General features: G+C 37.8%; 1 protein-coding gene across 1 annotated transcript in view; it reads right to left on the minus strand.

Moving 5' to 3' along the window:
* Positions 1-24,353, minus strand: part of LOC116638612 — a 151,236-nt gene that overhangs the window by 87,471 nt on the left and 39,412 nt on the right. The gene's annotated exons all lie outside the window — the stretch shown is intronic.

Consider the following 24,353-nt stretch of genomic DNA (forward strand, 5'->3'; position numbering starts at 1 on the left):
TACCCAACAACCCAATGACACCAGTTATATTCATTATTCCAGTCTTATATTCATGTATCTGTATATGCATTCTTAAATTGGACCATATTGCACATGCCGTGTCACTATCTCTTATGCTTAACAATAGATCATTATCATGTGTACATATTCTTCTACATCATTTGTAATGTTGAATTCCATAATATTCCATTGTATTAAAGCACCACAATTTATCAAATCCTCTATTGTTGCATACTTAGGATTCTGACTCCAATTTTATTGACTGGGATTAGAATCTTTGTAAATAAATCTTCCCACACATCCGGATTATTTTCTTAGGGTAAACACCACCAAAGCAGAATTGCTAAAGGGCAATTGTCAAAGATTTTGAGATAAATCAGTGCCCTCCAGAAAGGTGGTACCAACTTCTACCCTCCCCGGTGGTGATGTGCAGGCCAATTTCCTTGTTGATTTTAAAATGCTTTGTCGATTTGAGTGTGTTCTCTCATTTCCATACAAATTCAATGAAATGTGCTAAGTGGAGAGATGACTCGTGCCACCGGCTATGTTAGAATAACCAGTATCACAATAACCTCTCTGTTTGAGAAGCACTATCAAAGCTAGATAAAATGTAAAAGAAGAGCTGCTTGAAGCTAGGAGCAAATAATCAAGGCAGCAGGACTTTACAGGCTGCAACCTTGGGGACAGGGGAACACATTCAAGGGAGCCCAGCACTTGCCAACACTTTCTCATCCGGGTATTTGCCAGCTCACCGTGTGGGGAATAAAGCCTGCAAGATGGCAGCAGCCTACAGCTCCTGGTGGTCTTGTCATGTTGGAAGAGGGGACAAAAAGTGATAGGCCAGCATCCTGGAGAAGGGTGAGCTGCAGAGATGTGAGCCTGGAGGTGCAGGGTCCCCTCGGGGCATCTGCTGCCTCCCACACAGCACGTGCTCTGAGGAGACAGACAAACCCGTGGAAAGCAACTACACAAGGCTAAAAACCTAAGGAGAAAATAGGAGTCTCACTGTGCTGAGGACATAGCTTTCAGGGCTGCTGAGGAGGAGGGCAAAGACCCCAGACTCTCAGATTCAACCCGAGAAGGGTTACCCCCTTACAGGGAGGACAAACTTTAAACTGATCAGCCTTGATCAAGCTTACCTACCGGAGTTAAATCACCTTGAGAGGGAAATAACACCACCTACAGCCTCTGCAATGTTTCATACACAAAGTCTGGCATTCAGTCAAAACCAGCCAGGCCTACCAGTAAAGAGGAACAAATGACCAAAATCCAAAAGTATTAAAAAAAAAATAAAAATAAAAAATAAAGAGATTCAGAGACTCACACAAATTTTAAAATAACCATGATTACCAGACATCAGATAAAGGGCTAATATCCATCCCTAATACATAAAAAACTCTAAAACTGAGGGGGTTATTAAGAGTTTTAAAAACCCAACAGAAAAATAAATGAAAGTCACAAAGAGACAATCCACGAATGTTTTTAAATGACCTTTAAACATATGAAAAGATAGACTTCGGTCATAATATGAGAAATTATAACTATGCTGCATTACTGTTTCTCAATGATGAAATCTGGTAAAAATACAAAGCTTGACAGCACATTTTCTTGACAGGATCTCTTACACACGGCTGGTGGGAATGTCCCCCACCTCTGTGGGAGGACAATGTGACAATATCTAATGCAATCACGAGTGAGTTTACCTTTTGACTCATATCTAAGAATTTACCTTGAAGGTACACCTTCAAGAATACAAAAATACATATGAACAAGGAACATCACTATTGGTTACTGAAAAAATACTGGGATAAAACAAACAGAGGATTGGTTGAATCAACTATGGTACATTCACACGATGGTATATTATAGAGCTGTAAATAAAAACTACAGAAGGTGTGATAAGGAGTGATTTCCAGGATGTATTTGCAGTCAGTCAAAATAAGCAAAGGGCAAGAAAGCATATATAATATGCTACTTTTGTATAAGAAAGAAGAAAATAAGCTCTTTTCTGGGAGATACAGGCTAGCTGGAGCAAGGCAGACGGAGAGCACCCAGATGGTATCCACAGCCTATGTTCCTTGAAAGCAGCTCTACAGGCCACTAGATGTCTGAGGAACCTGAAGCCTGCTCCTCAGACCACAGCTCCAGGCCAGGCACAAAGGCCTATTTCACAGGACTGGGGGGTGTGCTTCTGTCTGCTATCTATGCAATGCCCTGGGGGTGGCATCCTGCCAAGAACTGCCTCTCTGACTGCCATAGTCTCCTGGGACCCAGGGATGCAAGCCCCTACCCCATCCCCGGCTACTAGAGCTAGGGGATCAAGGGGTGTCCTCTGGGTAGCAGCTGCAAAAACCAGGGCACCAAACAGGCAAAAGCTCCCTTCCAGGAAATGTTGGTACTCTAGAGCACAGCAAAGGGAGAGCGTAAAGATGGCACCAGCCAGTCTCCATCCCCAGAGAGTTTTCTAGCAGGCTACTAGATGTGTTAAATTTGATGCCTGTGCTCAGGCTAATGCTTTAATAAGATAATTATTTATTTATATTTACAAAAGGAAAATAAGGAAGGTTGAACTTGAAACTAATGAGGGTGCATTAACAAGGTGGGTGGGGTGAAAAAGGGGAAGTAACACTCCTCTGAATATAGCTTTTTGTGTAATTTTGGGTTTGGGGACCATGTTAATGTTTTACATACTCACACATGATGATGATGATGATGATGATGAAATTAATAATGATGGAAGGAAAAGAAATACAAAATGGAATATAAACAGAAACAAATGAGTCCAACTATATTTCAAATGAGTAACAATCACACTGAAGGGAAAAATAATTACTTTTGAATACAGAGTTTTGACTATATACCCTCAGTCTAAAGACAAAAATCTTTTAACAAATACTAAACACTGGTTAGTGCACATGTTTTTTTATAGTGGTAGGATTAGCAATTCTGGAACTGCTTTCTGTGAACCTAAGACTGGGAAAATGAGTAGATATGCCAAGGATAATGTGAGCCAGGTTTCTCACTTGGAGAAAGGATTTACAAATAGGAAGGGGAAAAACTAAGATGAGACTTCTGGTGTTAGATTAAATTTTGGAGTATCAATATGAATTCACAGATTAGAGACAGAAATAGAGGTTTCTTACCTCCACTGAGCCTAGACACAATGACACTCTAAGCAAAATGATCATATTGAAGTATCCAGATCTTAGGTTCTAAACACCTTTCTCCACTAAAGGAAAGGAGGATGCCTTAAAGAAATGACTGATTCCAATGCGGGGGCAGATAAAATAAAAGATGATCCTGTTGTGGCACATCTTGTTGTGCCAGCAAGTAAAGAAAGTTCAAAGAAGATGGCAAAAGTCCATAAGAGCCTGCCTAAGGGGGTTTGAAATGGCCATATCTGGACTATTTGAGCATTAGATTTAAAAATGAGATCGGGGGGGGTGCCTGGGTGGTCAGTCAGTTGGGCATCCGACTCTTGATTTCAGCTTGGGTCACAATCTCAGGGTTGTGAGATCGAGCCCCACATTGGGCTCCACACTGGGTGTGGAGCCTGCTTGGGATTCTCTCCCTCTCTCTCCTTCTGTCCCCACAACTCTCTAAAAGAAAAAATTAGATTGATGGATTATAACCTTCTCAATTAAATAAGAATTCTTAAGTCTGCAAAATTAATAAATGGGGTTGAAGGAAAAGTTATTCTTTCCCTAGGTATGCCAAGTAATAAATGTAGAAAGGATAATAGATTTAGAAAACCATCATTTTGCAAATATCATAGTAATAATTGATTCAGTCAAGAATCACTGATGAATGCTAAAATACACTAGGCACAAGTTTGGTGAGGAGCATAATATTTATATGGTCCCCAAATATTTCTCCCACAAATTACTTACTCATTACAAATCAATAACAGTAGCTTTATGGTGGATCACACACAAAGACAGTATGATTTTACCAAGTTATCCAAGTCAGTAACACCAATAACAAACCAACAGACTGAGACAATATACTGAGACAGACACAGTATCACTTCTGTGTTATTTCTGGCAACAATGCATTATCTGAATCTAATCATGATGGAACATCAGAAAAACCAAAATTGAAGAACATTCTACAAAGTAATTGTTCTATATTCTTAAAAAATATCAAGATCATGAAAGACAAATAAGGGTGGAAGAATTATTTTAATTAAAAGAGACTAAATATCCCTGACAACTAATTGTAAGGCATGATCCTAAATCACATACTGCATTGGGAAAAAAATGGAGCTATAAGGGACATTATTGCAAGAACTGATAAAAATTTGAATTTAGATTGTAGATCACACAATAGTATTATATCAATATTAAACTTCCTAATTTTGATAGTTGTACTGTGGTTATGTAAGATGAATTCCTTGTTTTTAGTAAACTCAACTGAAGAATTTAGGAAATAAGAAGCATGACATTTGCAACATCCTGTCAAATGGTTCAGAAAGAAATAATGTGTGTGAATGTGGCAGGGGAGAACACCTGTGCATGGAGGAAAGGATGATAAGGCAAATGGGGAAAAAAATGTAACACATTGTAACTCTTGGTAGAAGATATACAGTAATGCTTTCCACCATTCCTACAAGTTTTCTGTAAATTTGAAATTTAAAAAAATTAAAGTTGTCCCCCAAAACTATTATTCATATGTTCAAAAACATATTTTAAAAAACTATTTTACCAGAGCAATGGAATCTATGAAATATAATCATTATATTATGAATTCAGTAGATAGGTTAAACAACAGATTAGTCATAGTAGAAGAAAAAAATTAATTAACTGGAACATAGGTCAGTTTAAATATTAAGATTGAAGCACAAATAGATAAAAAGATTTAAAATACAAACAAGCATAACCAACACATATAGGACAGCACTTTTTTTTTTTAAGTGACATAATTGTTGTAATTAAAGTTTTAGATAAACAGGAGGCAGATAATGGGTAAGAAGCAATATTTGAAGAGATACTGACAGAAAGTTTTCCCAGACTGAAAGACCTGGAGCCACAGATCCAAGAATCATTATGACTCCAAGTTGGTTAAATTAAAGAAAAGCAACCAGAACAAAACTGCTGAAAACCAAAGACAAAGACAAAGAGAATCTTGAAGAAAAAAAGAAAAGACATTTTACCTTCAAAGCAACAACAATAGGCTGACTTATTTGATGGAAACAACGGAAAACAGAAGATGGCACCTTGAAAGCTCTTCAAGTAAAGAATTGCAAAGCTAGAATTCTACACCCAGAGAAAATATCCTTCAAAATTGAAATCTAAATAAATAGCCATTTTAACAAAACCTGAGAGAATTCATCCCAGCAGATCTACACTAAGGGAAATGCAGAAGGATACTCTTTAAGCAGGAGGAAAATAATCCTCAATGAAAGCATAATAATGAAGAAAAGAATGAAGAGCAGTGGAAAGGGTAAATAAGTGGGTAAATTTAAATTAATACTGACTCCTTAAATAATAATATTGATAATATCTTATGGTATTTAATATATATAATATAAATATATAGATATTTAAAATATTCCACAGCAGTAGCAAAGGGATAGTAGAGTAAATTCAGTTATAGTGTTCTAAGGTCCTTGTATTCTTCAGTAAGTGGTAACAATCCTAATTTAAGGTTGACCGTAAGTCCAGGATGCATGTTGTAACCCCTAGAATAATCACAAAAGTAATAGAAAATGAATATTTAATTAACAAAAGGAAAACTAAGCAATAAAAAAAATCTTCAAATCCAAAGAAGAAAATATGTAAGGTGAAATGACCAAAACACAGATGAGACAAACAAAAAACAAAGTAAGGTAGTAGACTTGAGAAAAAAATAACAATAATTACATTAGTTGTAACTAAATACTCCAAATAATAGACAAAGATTATCAAAATGTATTTTTTTTAAACCCAACTACACATTACTTAAATGTAAGGACACAGAAAAGCTGTGAGGAAAAAGATGGAAAACATACAAACATTAACCCAAAAAAAGGCTGGTATAAATGTACTAAAAACAGACAAAATAGATTTTAAGGCAAGAAGTATTACTACATATAAAGAAAAACTTTTGGTAAAGATAGAAGGTCAATTCAACATGAAGATCTCAACATAGTCTCAAATGTAGCAAAAGCTAACAAAACCAAAGGAGTAACAGACAAATTCCCAAACCCAGTGGGCAGCTTTAACACACATCTCTCAGTAGCTAAAAGAACAAGCAGAAAATAAATTAGGTAAAATATAGAAAATCAGAACAACATGATTAACAAACTTAACAGAGCACCCAATGATTACAGAATATACCTTATTTTCAAGTATCTATGGAACAGTTACCAAAATAAAACATATACCAGGCCATAAAACACGTCTCAACAAATTTCAAAGAATTAAAATCAGAGTATGCTCTCTCACTACAGTGGAATTAATCTAAAAATCAATAACAAGGAAAAAACTTTGAAAATCCTTAAATACCTGAAAATCAATTAATAAAGTTGTAAATAACCTATGAGTTAAGTAAGAAATAGCAATAGAAATAATAAAACATTTTCAATGAATAATAATGCAAATATGATATATAAAAACTTGTGGGATACAGCTCATCTGTACTTAGAGAAAATATAACAGTTAAATGAAAATCTCAGGATGAAAATCAATGACCTAAGGATCCATCTCAAGAAGTGTGAAAAGGAACAGCAAATGAAACTCAAAGAAAGTATAAGAGCAACAATAAAAGATAAGGGCAAAAATTAATTTAAAAAGAAAAAAAGTAGGGCACAGGTCATTAAACTTTTTCTGTAAAGGGACAAAGGGTAAATACTTCAGACCTTGTGGACTACATGATTTTCACCACTATTCAACACTGCCATTGTAGTGCAAAAGCAACCACGGACAATACGTAAGTGAATGGATTTAGCTGTATTCCAATAAAACTACAGTTACAAAAATAAGTGATGGGTAGATCTGACCAGGAGCCATATTTTGCCAATCCATGCAATAGAGGAATACAACAAAACTAAAAGTTGGCTCTTTAAATTAAAAAAAAAAAAGGAATTGATAAAATGCTAGTAATACTATAAAGGGAAAAAGAACATCACTACAGATCTTACAGGCATTAAAAAGATAAGAGACATTATAAATAACCTTAGACCAATAAATTTGATAATTTTGATGACATGGACAGATACCTTTTTTAAAATACTAACTTACCAAAAGTGACACAAGAAAAAAAATAGATAATCCAGTCTTATGTCCATTAAAAATAAGAAGCTATAATTTAAAGCCTACTCATAAAGAAAACTTCAGGCCCAAATCACTTTATCAGTGAATTCTTTAAACATTTCAAAAAGAACCAACACAAATCTTATATAAATTATTTCATAGAATGGATAAAATAAAATCACTTCTGAACTCATTTTATGAGGCCCCCTACCAAAACTTACCAAAAAATAATTATTACCAGAAAGGAAAAGTATAAGCCAATCTCTCTCATGAACATAGATGAAAAAATCTGACAAAATCAAATAAAAATATTAGCAGATCAAATCCTATGATACAGAAAAAGAAGATTTCAACCAAGTTAATTTATAACAGTAATACAAGGCTAGTTTAACATTTGAAAATCAATCAATATAATTTACCCCATGAGGTAAATAAGAAAAATTATATAGTCACTAAACAGATGCCCCAAACAAGCATTTGATGAGATTCAATGTCCGTTCATGATGTTTAAAAATCTTGATAAACTAGTAATAGAAGAAATCATCACTTCTATTGAGCATCATAATGTTTAATGTACTATTAAACATTATCATCATTGTATTTCTATTAAGCATAGTGGTCCAAAGAAAAGAAATTAAAATTATTAAAATTATTTTTTTAAGTTTTAAAAGAAAAATCTGTGTCATTGATCACAGATTATAGGATTATATACATAAAATATTCAAAATAATCTACAAATAAACTATTGATTAAAAAGTGAGGGGCGCCTGGGTGGCTTAGTTGGTTAAGCAACTGCCTTTGGCTCAGGTCATGATCCTGGAGTCCCAGGATCGAGTCCCACACATCAAGCTCCCTGCTCAGTGGGGAGTCTGCTTCTCCCTCTGACCGCCCCCCTCTCGTGTTCTCTCTCTCATTCTCTCTCTCTCTCTCTCACATAAATAAATAAAATCTTAAAAAAAAAAAAAGTGAATTTAGCCATCATGGGATACAGACATCATACTTAAAAATCAACTATATTTCTATATACTAACACTGAACAGATGGAAAATGAAATTTTAAAACAATATCATTTACATTGCTATAATGTAAGCTATCTAAGAATCCCCAGCATCAAAAATACTAGATACCTAGGAACAAAGCTAACAAAAAATGTGTAAGACCCGTACATTGAAAACTACAAAGCACTGCTGAGAAAAATTAAGGAAGAGCTACAAAATTGGAGGGATATACTATGTCCACGGATTAGAAGACTAAGTATTGCAAAGATGTCAGTTCTCCCCATTGATCTTGAAGTTCAATGTAAACCCAATCAAAACCTGAGCTGGCTTTTCTATAAAAATTAATAAACTGATCCTAAAATTTTACATGGAAAGGCAAAAGAGCTAGAACAGCCAAAAAAAAAAAAAAAAAACCATGAAAATGAATAAAGCTAAAGAATTTATATTATCAAATATCAAGATGTATGATAAAGTACAGGGTAATTAAAATAGTGATATTGGGATAGGATGGACAAATAAATCAGTGAAACAAAATAGAGCATCTAGAAAATAGACCACTCATATAAGACCACCTAATTTATGAAAAAAGTGCTACTCAATGCAATGGGGGAAAAGATGGTATGTTTAATAACTGACATTTTTAAATGAAATTTTAACCCACCTCAAAGCATGCATACATATCAATTCCACATGAATTACAGATCTAAATGTAAAAGGAAAAACAATAAACCTTCTGGAAAGTAACACAGGCTATATTCTTAATGTTGGGGTGAGCAAAATAATTTCTGAATACAGGACACAAAAATCACTTACCATAAAAAGAAAAGATTAATAAATATAACTTCCTCAAAATTAAGAACTTACATTTATCAAAAGATACCAGTAAGGTATGTAATACACATATTCAGCAAAGAATTCATACCCAAAATATAGAGAGAACTTCTAAAAATCAATGAGAAAAAAATGGACAACCCAATTTTTTAAAAAAGAAGCAAAAGACTTAAGTAGGCACATAATGAAAGAGGACATCCAAATGGCCAATACACATAATAAAAGGTGCTACCTAACCATTATTAGCCATCAAGAAAATGCAATGATAACCACAATGATTTCACTTTTAAACCCCTCAGAATGGCTAAAATTTTACTTTGTTGGTGAATATGTAGAGCAATTAGAACTTTAATACTCTTCTGATGGGAGTGTGATTGGTAGCTACAACTCAGAAATCTATTGCCCAGTATCTACTAAAATTGTACAAACACATATCCTGTGACCCAGCAATTCCACTCCTTTGCATATATCCAACAGGAATGCATACATATGTCCACCAAAAGACACATACAAGAATATCTATAATAGCATTGTTCATATAGCCCCAAACTGGAAACAAAACAAATAGTAGGATGGATAAATAGTGGTAGATTCATGGAATAGAGTACTACACAACAATGAAAAATGACTTTCTGATACACATAATCACATTAATATATCTTACAGAAATAATTTTGAGGGAAAGAAGTGAAACACAAGAGCGTACTTGTTTTATGATTGTACTCATATAAAGTTCCAAAACATCAGAAGCTACAGTGACAGAAATCAGAATGATTACTACTTTTGATAATGACTGGGGAGAGGTATAAAGAATGCTTTTGCAGTGTTAGTAATGTTCTACAACTTGGTCTGGGTGTTTACATGGGTATATTACTCTGTAGAAACTTACCAAGCTTCTTTCATTTATGAACGTGCTATACTTCAATTAAAATGTTTTCCCAAAAAGTATGCTATGTGGACAGAAGTTATATGATTATATTAAGTCTCTAGTGTCCAGAAAAGTTTATTTTTTTTTATACAGAGAATTTATCTCTCGTCCATTTACCCTAATGCTAACTCAAAAAACTTGAGAAAGTTAAGTTCTTCTTTATCCATATAAGGCCTTGTTATATCAGTTGTTCTGTGGATGTGCACATACAGCCCCAAGCAGACACTGATAAAAACAGATTTTAACTCTCACATGGTAAAAAAGAAAGTAATGTCTTAGAACCTTTGATGACCTGAAAATAACCTGCCATCTAGGTGACATTTACAGGAGAAGTTTTTTAAACTTGTACATTTTTACATTAAACTTTCCTGAGGAATCAACCTCCATCGCCTGTTACCTTCGGGGAACACAGGGGTTAATAATATTCATTCACTTGAACACACACAAAAATCTCAAAATAAAAGAATGCTCTGCATGATACTGAGTACCAGGTGGCATTCTGACTGACCACGAAGAGAAAGTAGAGGGAAATCCTTTTTTCAAGCAATTTTAAAGAGCTGTATATTTAAGTAGCAAAGAACACGAGCATATCCAAAGGAAATCAATTTTGACACCTGCTTCATAGATACTCAGATTTTACAAATAATATTAAGGGCATTCCATATCCTTTGGGAATGTGTCTTGACTTCACAAAGCCTGTCGCCACAAACGGGCACTTCCCTGAAGCCGAAGCGGGGGGGGGGGGATCCTGCCATGCAAAGAAATTCTCAGGAAGCTGTGAAGATATTAGCTATTTTACTCAATTTATTCCAAGCTGAAACATAATAGTACATTATAAATCTCTTTTGATTTTACTTAATCTAATGAAAAAATGTTCATCTTTTTGATAAGTGCTCATTAGCCATTTTTTTCTGACATAAACAGACAAGAAAGATGTTCTTGTGCTGCATTTAAAACGCAACTCAGCTAATTACAGTGCAATGACGCAAAGAAGAAAATCAATGCACTGAAGTTTCTCACTTGAATTGTCTTTATAGTTGAATTAAATATCTAACCAAAAAAAAATTTTTTAAAGGGCCCCAGCAGTATATTTTATACTCAGGTTGAATAATGTTTAAGTAAACAAAGGCCAAATTCTAGCATATGATATAAATTTTTAAAAATTTTCTGATGTCATTTACTCTCTAAAAATAGTCACTGAATTTATGAAAAGGGTACATGCTTGGAGGGGGAGCAGTGTGCTGTCCTTTTGAGAAATGGTGATAAATCTGCATAAGCAATTCACCCTATTTTACCCAGTCCCTGGTAAGACCAAAAGCCAACGTGTAGCTAATAACCGGTCCGGGTGGGAGCCAGGCTAGGGCATGTTAATAGCATAAAGCTAAATGATTTCTGTAAGAATCAAACTTTCAGCCCAGGCTGATGCCCAGGCTTTTTGGGAATATCAGATGGTTTGGACTTTTTGAACCTCAGAGTATTAATCCGCTGAAACCTTATCCTGAACAAGTCTAACAAAATTAATGCCACTTCCCAAAATGCTTGATTCACGCTCCAGGAAGAATTTCAACTACAGTAATCTGATCCTTTGGGTATCTTAAATCCAGCCTATTACCCAAATGATCATTTCATTGGTTTTTTTAAATTCATGTTTTATTATAAAGTATATTTATCTGAAACTAGAAACTAAAAATTATTTTAGCTCTATGATATATAAATTATGCATATTGTACCCAAACTCACAGGACAAAACATCATGAGAGAAGTAAGTAAAATTGATTACTTAGCTACTTCTTCCTACTTTATGAAGTCACTATTTAAATAAATACATGCAGCTTTTTTTAAAAAAAGCCATCTTATGAAATCAGTATTTAAATAAATACATGCAGCTTTTTTAAAGCTTGTTTTAATGAACAAACAGAATAGCAAGAGAAGAGTCTATTGATGAGCTCATTGGATGGACGGTTGTCCAAGTCACCTTCACAAATGATTGTGCTATCATTTCATAGTCATTAGCCACCGGATACTAAGAAAAAAGACACACATAATATTTCCTGTATGGGGGTGGGGGTGGCTGCATGCAAGAGGCATTGCAATTAAAAGCAGTGGTCAGAGTAGAGCCAATTAAAAAAGTAACAAAGACACACAGAAGGTGAGGGCCTCTGAACATTTTGTACTACCTCTTTCCATCTACTATTCTGCAATTTCTCATTTGCATTTCAGTCTTCCTCATTTAGCTGGGAGCTCCCCAGGGACCGGACTTTTTCTCCCCAGCCTATAATACAGCACTTGGCAGGAATTGCTCAATTTCTTGTTTGTTGAATGAACAAATGAAAGAAACAAACTCTTCACCTGCTCCACAGAGAATCAGTCACATCTACTCCTACATTTTTAAAATGATGCTTTACTCTGTTTGCCTTTAGTATCCCTAAATAATCTTCCTGTCCTCTAGTCCAGTGATCTCCAAAGTGTGGGATATGCATCAAGCATCTATCTAGGATGATCCAATGATGAGAAGCATGGGGAGGCAGGAAGAAAATACTAGAACTTCCATTGGGGAGGCAGGAAGAAAATACCAGAACTTCTATTCGTGTTTATTTTTTGATATCAAGACTAAAAGACAAATTAAGCATCCCTGGAATATATTATATGGGTTAATGCTGACACCCTCACTCACAGCGGGACCTGAGATGTCCTAAGGAAAAGTAGGATTCCACTCTAGAATGGCATCCTTCCTTGGACAGGGCCAAGAATAAGTAGATTTACACATCATACATTGCTATAGACAGAATGTTTATATCCCCCCAAAATTCATATGGTGAAATCTAATCCCCAACATGATGGTATTTGGAGGTCCTTAGGTCATGAGGGTAGAGTCTCATGAAATGGGATTAGCGTCCTTATAAAAGAGACTCCAGAGCACTTCCTCACCCCTTCCACCATTAACACAGTGAGAACACAATCATCTATAAACCAGGAAGCCACCCCGAGCCGGACACCAAATCTGCTGATACCTTCATCTTGGACTTCTCAACCTCCACAACTGTGAGAAGAAAATGTTTTATATAAGCCAACAAACCATCTTCTCTAGTTTTTATTTTGAAATCTTTTGATTATAAAAATGACACATCCACTTGATTAAAACATTCCAGCTCTACAAGAGCATTAAATGAAAAATACCCACTCATTGCCTTTATAAAAAGTTACTACCCCATTATTCAACATCTTGTTCCCTACTATCCACCCACACTGGTTCTTCACTCCCATCCCGCCCCCAACCCACATCTGGATGTCCACATTCATGGACGGGATTACTGGAATTGTCACGTAACCACTAGACTAACTGAGCTCTCTGTCTATTCTCTTTAAGATCATTTACCACTTTTGTAATTATAATATTGTTGCTGTGATTCTTTAAATGATATCTGTCTCCTCCTCTAGACAGAGATTCTTTGAGGGCAGGGACCCATTGCTGTTGCTTTCTTAGTTTGTCCTGATTCTAGAAAGCACTCAACAAATATCTGATGACTAAATGAACGCTGACAAAGTGCTCGCTTCGGCAGCACATATACTAAATGAATGCTGACAAGTATTACAAATAGTAAAAGTTCTGGAGAACTGAACCAACGCTTGTCTGTGCACCTCAGTGACCCCTGGTAAGGGCTGGGAAAAACACAGATGTCAGAGATAAAAAGGGCTATACTCATTATTTAGGTCAAGACGCTTCTATTCCCTGAGTCACCCCAGCTGAGAAACAGCAGCCCTGGTCTATTTGAGCTTATAGGAGACAGAAAAACGATTTCTTCTTTGTGTAGTGACCTACCCAAGGGAAGAATCTTTTTCATCAGGCCCTTCCTTACCTCCCAAAGTTTTCTTCTTCATAAACAAAAGGTCCTGATATCTGAGAGACTCTCATGTTGAGTGAGACTTATCCAGCCAGACTTGGAGTGTAAAGCGCCCCCCATGAACCAACTCTCTGTCTTGATGGAAAATAAGTGATGTGCACCATGAGCTCCATAGTAAACCTCTGTCTGTAACACGACAAAACCTCACCACTTGATTTCGGCATCCTGAACACAGCCAAGGAGCACAGGCCTACTACACTCACCCTCAAACCTTCTCTGGGGAGAACAAAGCAAGAGTGTGCCAAGGGCACCCAGTGATGACTGGGCTGGGGTGTAAACCCTACCAAACCACGTAGGGTTTCTTCCTTTTTCCCCTTCCTCTAGGGGTTGGAGACCTAGTACATGAAGATGACAGGGCAAGGCAGGAAATCATTTTAGCATAAGGACAGTATGGGAGACACCCGATATGGATTGTCATATTTTACAAATACTCCCCACCCAGAGAAGATATTGTGAAAATCCCCTCAAACCCCATCATTCAGTGCTCTGGTACCATCTGGTCAAGGACACATGGAATCAACCACCGAAAGGGCATAATTCTGAGGACTGGGAGCAAACAAATAAAAATGAAGAGGCCACAGGGCAGGAGAGAAAAGGCAAGAGCACAAGACAAGGAAGACTTACTCAGCCTCCTTGAACCTGCTTCTCCATCTACAAAATGGGAGTAATGAATGCAAAGTCCTGAATTTAGGTGTAAAACGTCACGGGCACAAATCTAAGGAGGGGACTCTCTGATGAGAACCAGGGGGTTTAGTTGACCAAAGGTCAATATGACACACGTGTGATGTATGCAATTGTTTTTAAATACAGTTTCCAGCTGCATGAATAGAAGTAAAATTGTTTGCAACAAAAAAAGAAAGAACAAAAGTCTATTCTTTCTGCATGAATTTGAGGTACAGCATTCAGTTTTCAGGGGAACTCTCAAGTTCCAGAGGAAGACGAGCGGCATGGCAAAGGCCTAGAAGTCGCGCTACCCGGGATGAACACAGGGAGGGCTCCCAAAGCCCACGGAAAGCCCACCCCTGCTCATCATCTTGGCTCGGCTCGTGCCTCACCACCTAGTCTGCAAATCTGGCAATCGTTAGCCTCCTCCTGATGATGACACCACCCTTTCTTTATCTCAGCAGACAACAAAGGATTTCATTAAACAGGTCAATTCAATCTAATATTTTATGTGTCTGTATAAATATATAAGCATTTATTTATATCCTGCCTCATTCTAAAAGGGATCCAAGGTGGTTTACAGTGATATATTAAAAAAAAAAAAAGCAAAATAGCATACAGTGGAGAATAGATAAGAAAGATAAATATTATTTTATTCTACCTCTCCTCCTCTCCCATCCTCATTTCTGCCTTGGGTTCCCAAGTCACATATGCCATCCAATTTGATCCAACACCTGCTCTGAATGAGTGGCCTCGGCAGCGGCAGCCTGAATCAAATCTATGCATCCAGCTTCATCTTCCCCACTCCTCTCCTTCAGTCTTAACACTTTCAGGCACCAGAAACACAGTGGCACCAAGACAAGGCCTCTGCCCCCACAGAGTTACCAGTGTAGCAACTCATCTTCTTCCCAACAGGTAGGACGCTTAAGAAATTGGCAACGTTGACTTAGAAAGTGCAAATTTAGGCACAATGGGATTGTTGCCTCCAAAACTTTGAAGGGCTCTCATATGATTTCTTTTCTTCTTCTGCCTTTGAACTATGCTATTTTATGTGTACCCTTGTTTGAAGAGGCCTCAGATTCCTTTCGGATCTAAGGAAATGAGAAATGAGTGAATACAGGCCAGCAACATAGCAGAGCAGTTAAATGCAGGGATATGGGAGTCTGCTGACTTGGTTTCAAATCCAGGCTTGGCTATTAGCTACAATGTTAGATTATTTTAGATTCCTTAGACTTTGGGCAACTTACATAGCATCTCCTTGCTTCAATTTTCTCATCTTTAAAATAAGAATATCAATATGTTGGGAAGATTAAATGGCATGACGCATGTGAAGCGCTTAGCCCAGGAACTAGCAATGGTAGTTAGTGATCGTTAAATACAAGCATACTTGGAAATATAAAAACGTATAAACATTAAATATATGTAAGCCTACTTGAAGACATATTATGTAGAAAAGGGTATCATCATGAGAGACTATGGACCTGAGAAACAAACACGGTTTTAGAGGGGAAGGGGGAGAGGGGATTGGTTAGCCCGGTGATGGGTATTAAAGAGGGCACGCACTGCATGGAGCACTGGGTGTTATACGAAAACAATGGATCGTGGATCACTACATCAAAAACTAATGATGTATTGTATGGTGACTAACATAACATAATAAAATTAAAAAGAAAAGAAAAGGGTATCATGATACCAGTGAGCTGAATTGGGATTTTATTTTCATCACTTCTCAAAACAAAGTCTGCGTTTCCTTAGATGGAGATTTCTACTCATGAGTTTAAAGAATGAGTTTCTAACATCTAGAGTATTTTAAAACTCACAAAATTAAAAACTGCAGCAACACAGGAGTAAATTCTCTGTTGTTACAAATGGATAAGCAGCATGATCCCTCCATCATGGCTGTCACTGGGAGGGGGCTGAGCTACGCGTCTATAAATTCCCTTCCTACCGCAAGACTCTGAATTTGAATTAAAATATACTGTACAGTGAGAACAAAAGAATCATATAGCCCCAGGATGGCCCTTCTGTCAGCTTGACCTCAGAAGACTAGATCAGAAGAATTGAAGGCGGTTTTCTGAAGCACAGCAAAGATAAGGAATTCCCGGACCTGAGAAGACTCAGATGGCCAGAGGCCAAAACATAGTGTGCTGGATTATTCTGCTTGGCTCCTGGAAACCAAATGCAAATCTAATCAACAATCAATCAATATTTATTGTATCCAGGATTATGAAAAGCTCCAGACACGGTACCAGAAATAAGACTGAGCCACGGGAACAGGCTGAGAGATCATTAAGGATGACAAGGGCCACGAGCCTTACTTTCTCTCTCAGGAACTGGGCTGTGTCCCCTGAAGCACAGGTCAACTGTCAGTGTTTTCAGGTGCAAGCTGCCAGGCCTGGGGGTCACTTGAAGATACCATTCCTCAGTCCTGTCCTACACGGTGAGGTCCATGCTTGGAGAGCTACAGCATTAGAATTCTGAGACTGTTGCCCCATAAGGCTGGTGGTGGTCTTCCCAAACATGGTTTCTTGACAAAATATTCATCAGAAGCGTGACAGACAGTAAGGAGTAGTCGAGGAGCCCCAGAATGAATATTTTTAAAGTTTGCATTTGAACTCCTAGGAGAAAGATACATCATCACCAAATAAATGAGAACATCTGAAAAATATCTGCCCTTATCAGATAATTTTAAAATAAATTGTTATTTTTCAAGCCGCTCTCTGGTTCCTTACAAATGAGTGTTAACTTCTGTTCCCCATCAAAATCTTTTTTATGCATTTACTCCCAAGTTGTCATGCTGCCTACAAAATCTGCAATAAAGCAATTAGAAGCCATGGAGTAAACAAAATGTGTTCAGTAGAATGGCAGGCTGAGGAAGCAGATCAGAAATATTTACACACTGTCTGTCAGGGTGTTTTCTAGCTTTTTCTCTGTTTTATTCATTTATACTAATGTGTGGACAAGAGAGTTGAAAACATTTTGCTAAGAATGAAACCCTGAGATTTATATGAAATTCCTAAGCTTATCCTTGGGAAAGAAGCCACAATCTGTTTTCAGACAAGAGTAAAACACTTGCAATTCCCTTTGAAAAACAACATCCAATCTTCCCTTAAATTGAGATGCCAGAGCCACTAGATTGTGATTTAAATCAGAGAACAAAATTAGTCCAGGTACACCAGGGTGGAAGGAGAAGCAGAACAGACACTGGTAAATAGCCTATGAATTCAAAATGTAGAGTCTCCCCCCTGCCCCCAGCCAATTCTGACTTCCAACAAATTAGAGAAATAAATTGGCAGTTCACCTACAACTTGCTGGTGAACAAACATTTTTCACCAGCCACTTCATGACTGTTTTTTTGCTGTGCATTTTTAAATTCCATAAAAAACTGGGATGGAACGATAACTCTCAGAGTTCACAATAATCGCTGGCAGGGCTCTAATGGAAAACAAAATCTCCACCTCATTCCAACCATTTGCCATAGTAACAGAAGCCTTCCTATTATGAATATTAGCATGGCCGGCGGGGTGGGCAGGAACCTCAGTGAGGGGCAGGGACTGGCAAGAGCAGCTAAAATACTGCATCTTCTGGTTAAACCCGAGGAGACTGGGATTTCAAGTTGGGTATCAAAAAGCACAAACACGGACCAATGTTAAGGATAGACTTGGCCAAACACCTTTATGAGCGGCAGAAACGGAACCGACCATCCTGGATGGACAGAGGCTTGGCCTGCTAAGATTTCTTTGTGCTCTTGGTACATAGATCCATTTGTTGGTTCTTCTTACAAACTGGAATAAAGGTTTGGCCTCCATCTTCCCACAAAACTCAGTATACCTGGGGAAAATCAAAACCCCAGATTCATCCACTCTTCTCTTTGGGTTCTGTAATCAGCAGAGACCTCTACTGGCAAGAGAATGGCGGGAAAGGGAGGGAACCCACTCTATTCCACGGAGGTGCCTTTATCTCTACAAATGTGTCCCACTGGCAGGTTGGCCAGAATCAGACCTACCTCTCTAAGACAAGGGCATTTCAGGACTCAGCCCAAGGTGGCATCTATTTAACCCAAAACTCTGCCATCAATAGAGCCCACAATCTGTCTAGCAGGCTTCGTCTGCCCCCCACCCTCCCCCTGAGAAAGGCATTGGTCTCAGGTGAGGGGACATGAAATGCCAGAAATGACAGAGCCTTCTACAAAATAATTTTTGCAAAGATTCAGGTAGGGATAAGGGGGTGGGGTGCTGATTTGCATTCATCTAATATGCTAGCATTAAATTCTGTCCAAGTGGGCTTTTGTCAAAACTTATACCAAATACTGGGAAGCGACCATCAACCGAAAGCAAAGTGGTTCTTCCTTAGAGAAAGGTTTCAAATTCACCATCTTTTTTCATGGAAGAGGTAGGTCGGGAGGTGGGGAGGTGGGTTTCTAAAAGACACAGCAGATCACAAATGTGCTGATCTAACATTGTCAATGACATCTCATCCCAGATGGCAAGTGAAGGAGACACTGGGATTTAAGGCACCTAGACACTTGCCAACAGAATATGAAGACATAAGGAAAAAACAAACAAACAAGAATCCTTAAATTGCATGGTTCAAAAGGCACACAGGTCTAAAGGCAATCTGAAGAACGATTTTAAGCATCATAAGCATCTAAACCTCAGAATAATAAAAACTTCCAAAGGCAGGGAATGGGAATGCTGACTAAATTCAAATCTGTTCAGAGACTTTATTCCAGGGCACGAGGCTGAGTTGCTGCAACGTACACAAGTGGGGTGTAAAGTCAATGGGATTACATTTTCCTAATTATCTTATGCTTGAGCTTTACAGCACATACACAAAATGAGATCAGCCGGGACTTGCCTCTCTAACAAATCACTCAGATTTAAACATTGCTCACATAAACAAAGCGGGGTGGGGTGGGAGAGAGAGAGAGGCACAAGGCTGGGAAAAGACAGAGAAGGGCTTCTTCAATCACAGTTGCAAGGAACAAAAACCTGGAGGGGGGAAAGAGTTGCTGGACCGCCACCAAATCTCCCCCACTGGAGACAAGAGCCCATCTGCTGAGCTCGGCAACTTCTCTTTAACTACCATTCAGCTCGCGTCTCTGCAGAGATCTGTCTGCAGAACTGGCAGATGGACCCCTGCTTCCCCGAGTCGCTGTGTTATTTGTTTAATAAATTTAATTAATATCCATACTGCATTGGATTGCTCCCAGAAAAGGGGCCGAAGTGCTCCCTTTCCCCAATAGCTACATGATGAGTGATTTCTCAGAAAAGAGCAGATAACGGTGCCCCGGGGCCACTGAGAAATTAAAAGTACCATAAGCTTACATTACTGCCCATGGATTAATTTTTCGTAGTACACTAATACCCTTTTTTGAGGGGTATTTTAACTTTATGAAAGTATGTAATTCCAAAAAAAGGCAATCCAAAGATTACCTCTTCTCTCAGATGGTAGATTTATTGGAATGGTTTTAAAAGAATCCGATTTAACCTTATATTCAATACTTTCAACTATTTCCCCCAAATGAAGCATCATGAATGGTAAGGAGGTTTCTTTTGGCAAACAGCTAGCTCCAGGACCATTGTGAACAAATTGAAAAACCTCACTGGTCATATTGAACTTGTATTATTTCCTGAGCTGAACAATGTGGCCACTGCAAATAACGGAGAATAGAAAGGGTCTTGGACAAAATCAAGGCAGTACATGCTTCCTCTTCATTAAGTGGAGTGCCAAGCTGCTTGGTGACAGAGTCCCTGCAATCAACAAGTATGAATTAAAGCAGTGTTTTACTTGCCCTGTTATCCAATGTCATCCTGTCCTTCTCCGCAGCCTATTTCATCTTAACCTAGATTTCCCACAGTGTGTTCCCAGAAAGAATAGTCCCTTAAGGATATAAGGGTCTAGGAAACATTGTATCAAAGAAGGTTAAACAGGTTTCTTCACTGCAGGACTTCTCAGAGCCTTTAATTTGTGCTAACAGGCATTGTGAATATTTCTGCAGAGGAGGGATGGGGTTCAATAGAAAAGGCAGCATTTCCTAAGACCCAGGCATGTGTGGCTCACCACTATATCCCAAGGCTTAATACAGGGCCTGGCAAATAGCAGGTACTCATTAATATTTGTTGAATGAATCGATCAGTGAACAAATGAATGAAGGAGCAAAGAAGTGAACCCCCAATGGTTTTGCTGAGGGATAATCCGCAGACACTTGAACATGACCATGGATAAGATTTTAAAAACAAACAAAATCATTTCCACACTAAAGAAGAATTGAAGGGACTTGAATCAACTGTCGACTTTGTTGGGTTTCACTTTCAAGGTGCTATTTCCTTATATTAGGTTTACTTTGCATTTTAAACTCTTCTTCACTGCTAAGTATCCTAAACAATCCCCCCCACCCCCGTTCCTTTACATGTCATGAAAACCTGATCTTGGAGAATTCTGTACACTTCTCAGCTCCTTGGCAAGACCACAGTTTTTTGTCTTTGATATGCTTAATACCTTCCCAGAATCTGTGTAATGAATTCAATTCAATCATAGGCACTGAGCTGAGATGAAAAATTACTCCTTTCAAATGAGTTATTTTAAATGCAACAGCTTACAAAGCAGAATTATTTTGAGAACTTGTTGATAGTCGCAATGTTAAACTTGTTAAATTGAAATTAAAGTTTTATTTAATAGAAAAAATTAAAATTTATTAAGTGTAGGTTAACCCTTGTTAACCTTTGTGCCTTCTGTCTGAAACAACCCCCTATTGTTCATTTTCCTTATGTCATTTTCCTACAATACTCCATCCTGTTGATATAGCACTGAGTTCACTTGTCGTTCCCCCAGTTTCAGACAACTACAGCCCTTCCTGCTAATTTGATATACTCATAGAGAATACACAAAACGGCACTCAATCCTACATAGCCAGAATAATGACAAGTATCTCCCCTCTAGCTCAGCTGACTCCTAATTTCTAAACTTGAAAAAATCTTCTGTTATCTGGTGACTTCAAGCTATTTATATTGAAAGCTCTCAGAAGGTTTTGCTAACAATAAAACCTTTGGGAATAAAAGGAGAAAGCAGAGAGGCTTTAAACAAGCAGTGTCTTTTTAAGATTTCCTGCATCAAAATATTTCTTGAATTGGAGAATAAATAATCAATAAATAGAATTCAAAAAATATTGGCTGTATATGAAAACAATGGATCATGGATCACCACATCAAAAACTAATGATGTATTGTATGGTGACTAACATAACATAATAAAATTAAAAAAAAAAAAGGTAAAAAAAAATATGGGATAGATTTTAGGAAGTAGAGGAAAAACAGAAGGGGCAGGAAATTGATATTTACTGCATGCCTATGTGCCAGCCATGGTGTTCAGTACTTACAATAATAATAAAAATAACTGACAGCTACCATTCAGGTATATGACAAATACCGTGGTAAATCTTTATATGGATTTCTATTCCTCCCAGTAGATACCATTATGATTTTAAAGTTGAGGACACTGGGGCTCAGATATGTTAAGCAATGTGTCAAAGGTCACAAGGCTAGTGAGTAGAATGGGGGAGCTCAGAATGTTCGAGCCCTGCCCATCTGACTCCAAGGCCCATGCTCCCAACAACCACTATGCTTTCCCACCCTATATGTATTATCCTAGTTCTGAGGCTATCTACAATAATACTGGGATTCTCTGAGTCCCTGCAGAATGGAAAAGAACATAATGAAAATATTTTGCATTAACAAAATATGGCAGGGGCAGGAAACTGTTGGGACTGATGTGTGTAAAGACTATCCCTCAACTTAAATCTGTTAACCTCGTCAAAATCCCAAGTCTATCTAAACTGGTTGAGCTGTCTTCTCTATCACCAGATTTTCTGGCCCACATTTTAATGTGATTTTCTCCTGCATGTATCACTTTCAATATTCTAACTACTGTGATGCATTGTAATTCTTTATATCCCCCTCCATTCCTTCCTCACTTTAGGAGCAGCAATGAATACAGAAACATGCACTTAACAATAAATCTAGATGAAAGATACAGAAGTACCCCTCTACAATTGTCTGCCTTCTCCCCAAAAGACCTCATTTTCCTGTAAGGCGACATGAGAATTTTAATTCCTAGAATAATTTATTAACAGATATTTTGGTTGTCTATCACTTATTAATATCAATAAGCATGTACTGGGCACCTCCCAAGTGCTCTCTCTCTGCCACGAGATCCTGGATAGGATACATTCTGTTATCCCTACCTCACATGAATGATGTATTAGTTATGTATTGTAGCGTGATGATTGGCCCCAAAACTTCGCAGCTTAAAACAACAAATATTTATTACCTCGCTGTTTCTGTGGATAGGAAATCTGGGCACAGTTTAGCTGCTTGACTCTAGCTCAAGATCTTTCAAGAAGCTGCACCCACACTGTCAAATGGGGCTGCAGCCTCATCTGAAGACTCAAGTCAAGTGGGGAGGGATCCACTTCCAAGCTCATTCACCTGGTTGTTGGCAGGATCTAGTTCCTCGAGAGCTGATAGACTGAAGGCTTCCTTTCCTTCTTGGCTGTTAGCCAAAGTCCTCCCTCAGTTCCTTGCTACATGGGTCTCTCCACGGGGCAGCTCATCCTGTATCAGCCAGCTTCCCTCAGAGACAGAAAATGACAGGAGAGAGAGAGAAAGAAGCTGCAGTATTTATGTCACCTGATCTCAGAAATGACATCTCATCATCTTTGTCATATTCTATTCATTACACGTGAGTCACCGTCAGGCCCAGCCTACACTCAGGCAGAAGGGAATCACACAAAGGTTTGAAAACCAGGAGACAAGGATCACTTAGGGCCACCTTAGAGGATACCTATCTCTAATGTTGCACTTCTGAGCCTCAAGGGACACACACACACACACACACACAAATGAACATCTACAAAACAATCCTTATTTCCCAACATTTCTGGTTTAAAACTAAATGAACTCATTTAGGAAAATGCCCATGTACAACAAACACTTTAATTCTTTCAACAAATACTACAGAGTGCTGAATAGGACCAGACACTCACTGCTCTGGAACTTTTCTTTAAAAGTAACTAAAATTGTATCATAAAAATTCACCAAGACCATGACCAAGCTCCTCTTCCCACAAGCAAAGATTCAGGAGAATAAAGATTAAGACAACCACTGTTCTTTTCTAATTAAAACCACCTCAGCATTTACCGTTAGCAACTATTTTAAGAATGCATTTTCAGGCTAGAGCTTCGATGAGCAAATCCACTTGCCCACAAATATAAAACACATTCTCTAACATCGGCTTTAATAATGATAGTGGTGCTATTTCAGTCTCCCTATGCCTTCTTTTTGTCTTACAGCTCAACTGACCAGAATTTGGGAGGGAAAGAAGAGTATTATTTATTGATTCCCTTCAAAACTCAATATACATCAAGTAGAGACCATCGATGATAAATGGCACAAACTGGACATTTCATCCCTGATGCGAAGAAAACACTTAAGCTCCTCCAGAATTTTAATTGCCTTAAGGGAGAAGAAAAGAAGGGTGAGAGGAAATCATTTAGAGAGAAATTCATGAGCTGGCTTAGGTTCAGCTATAGAGAAATAGCATTCCATCTCTCTGTACACCTCAGTTTTTGTAAAGACACTCATTACACATGTAAATATATATATTACAACCTGTAATAAGTGCCAAAAAGGAAAGAAAAAAGTGATAGACAGTAAAGAGAACTGCAGAGTCAAAGAAGGTCTCTCTAAAGAGGTGATATTTAAGCTGAGAAGTGACGAAGGAGAAGGTTCCAGGCATGTTA

This window comes from Phoca vitulina, unplaced genomic scaffold, assembly GCF_004348235.1.
Source record: "Phoca vitulina isolate PV1807 unplaced genomic scaffold, GSC_HSeal_1.0 scaffold16, whole genome shotgun sequence".
Classification (NCBI taxonomy): domain Eukaryota; kingdom Metazoa; phylum Chordata; class Mammalia; order Carnivora; family Phocidae; genus Phoca; species Phoca vitulina.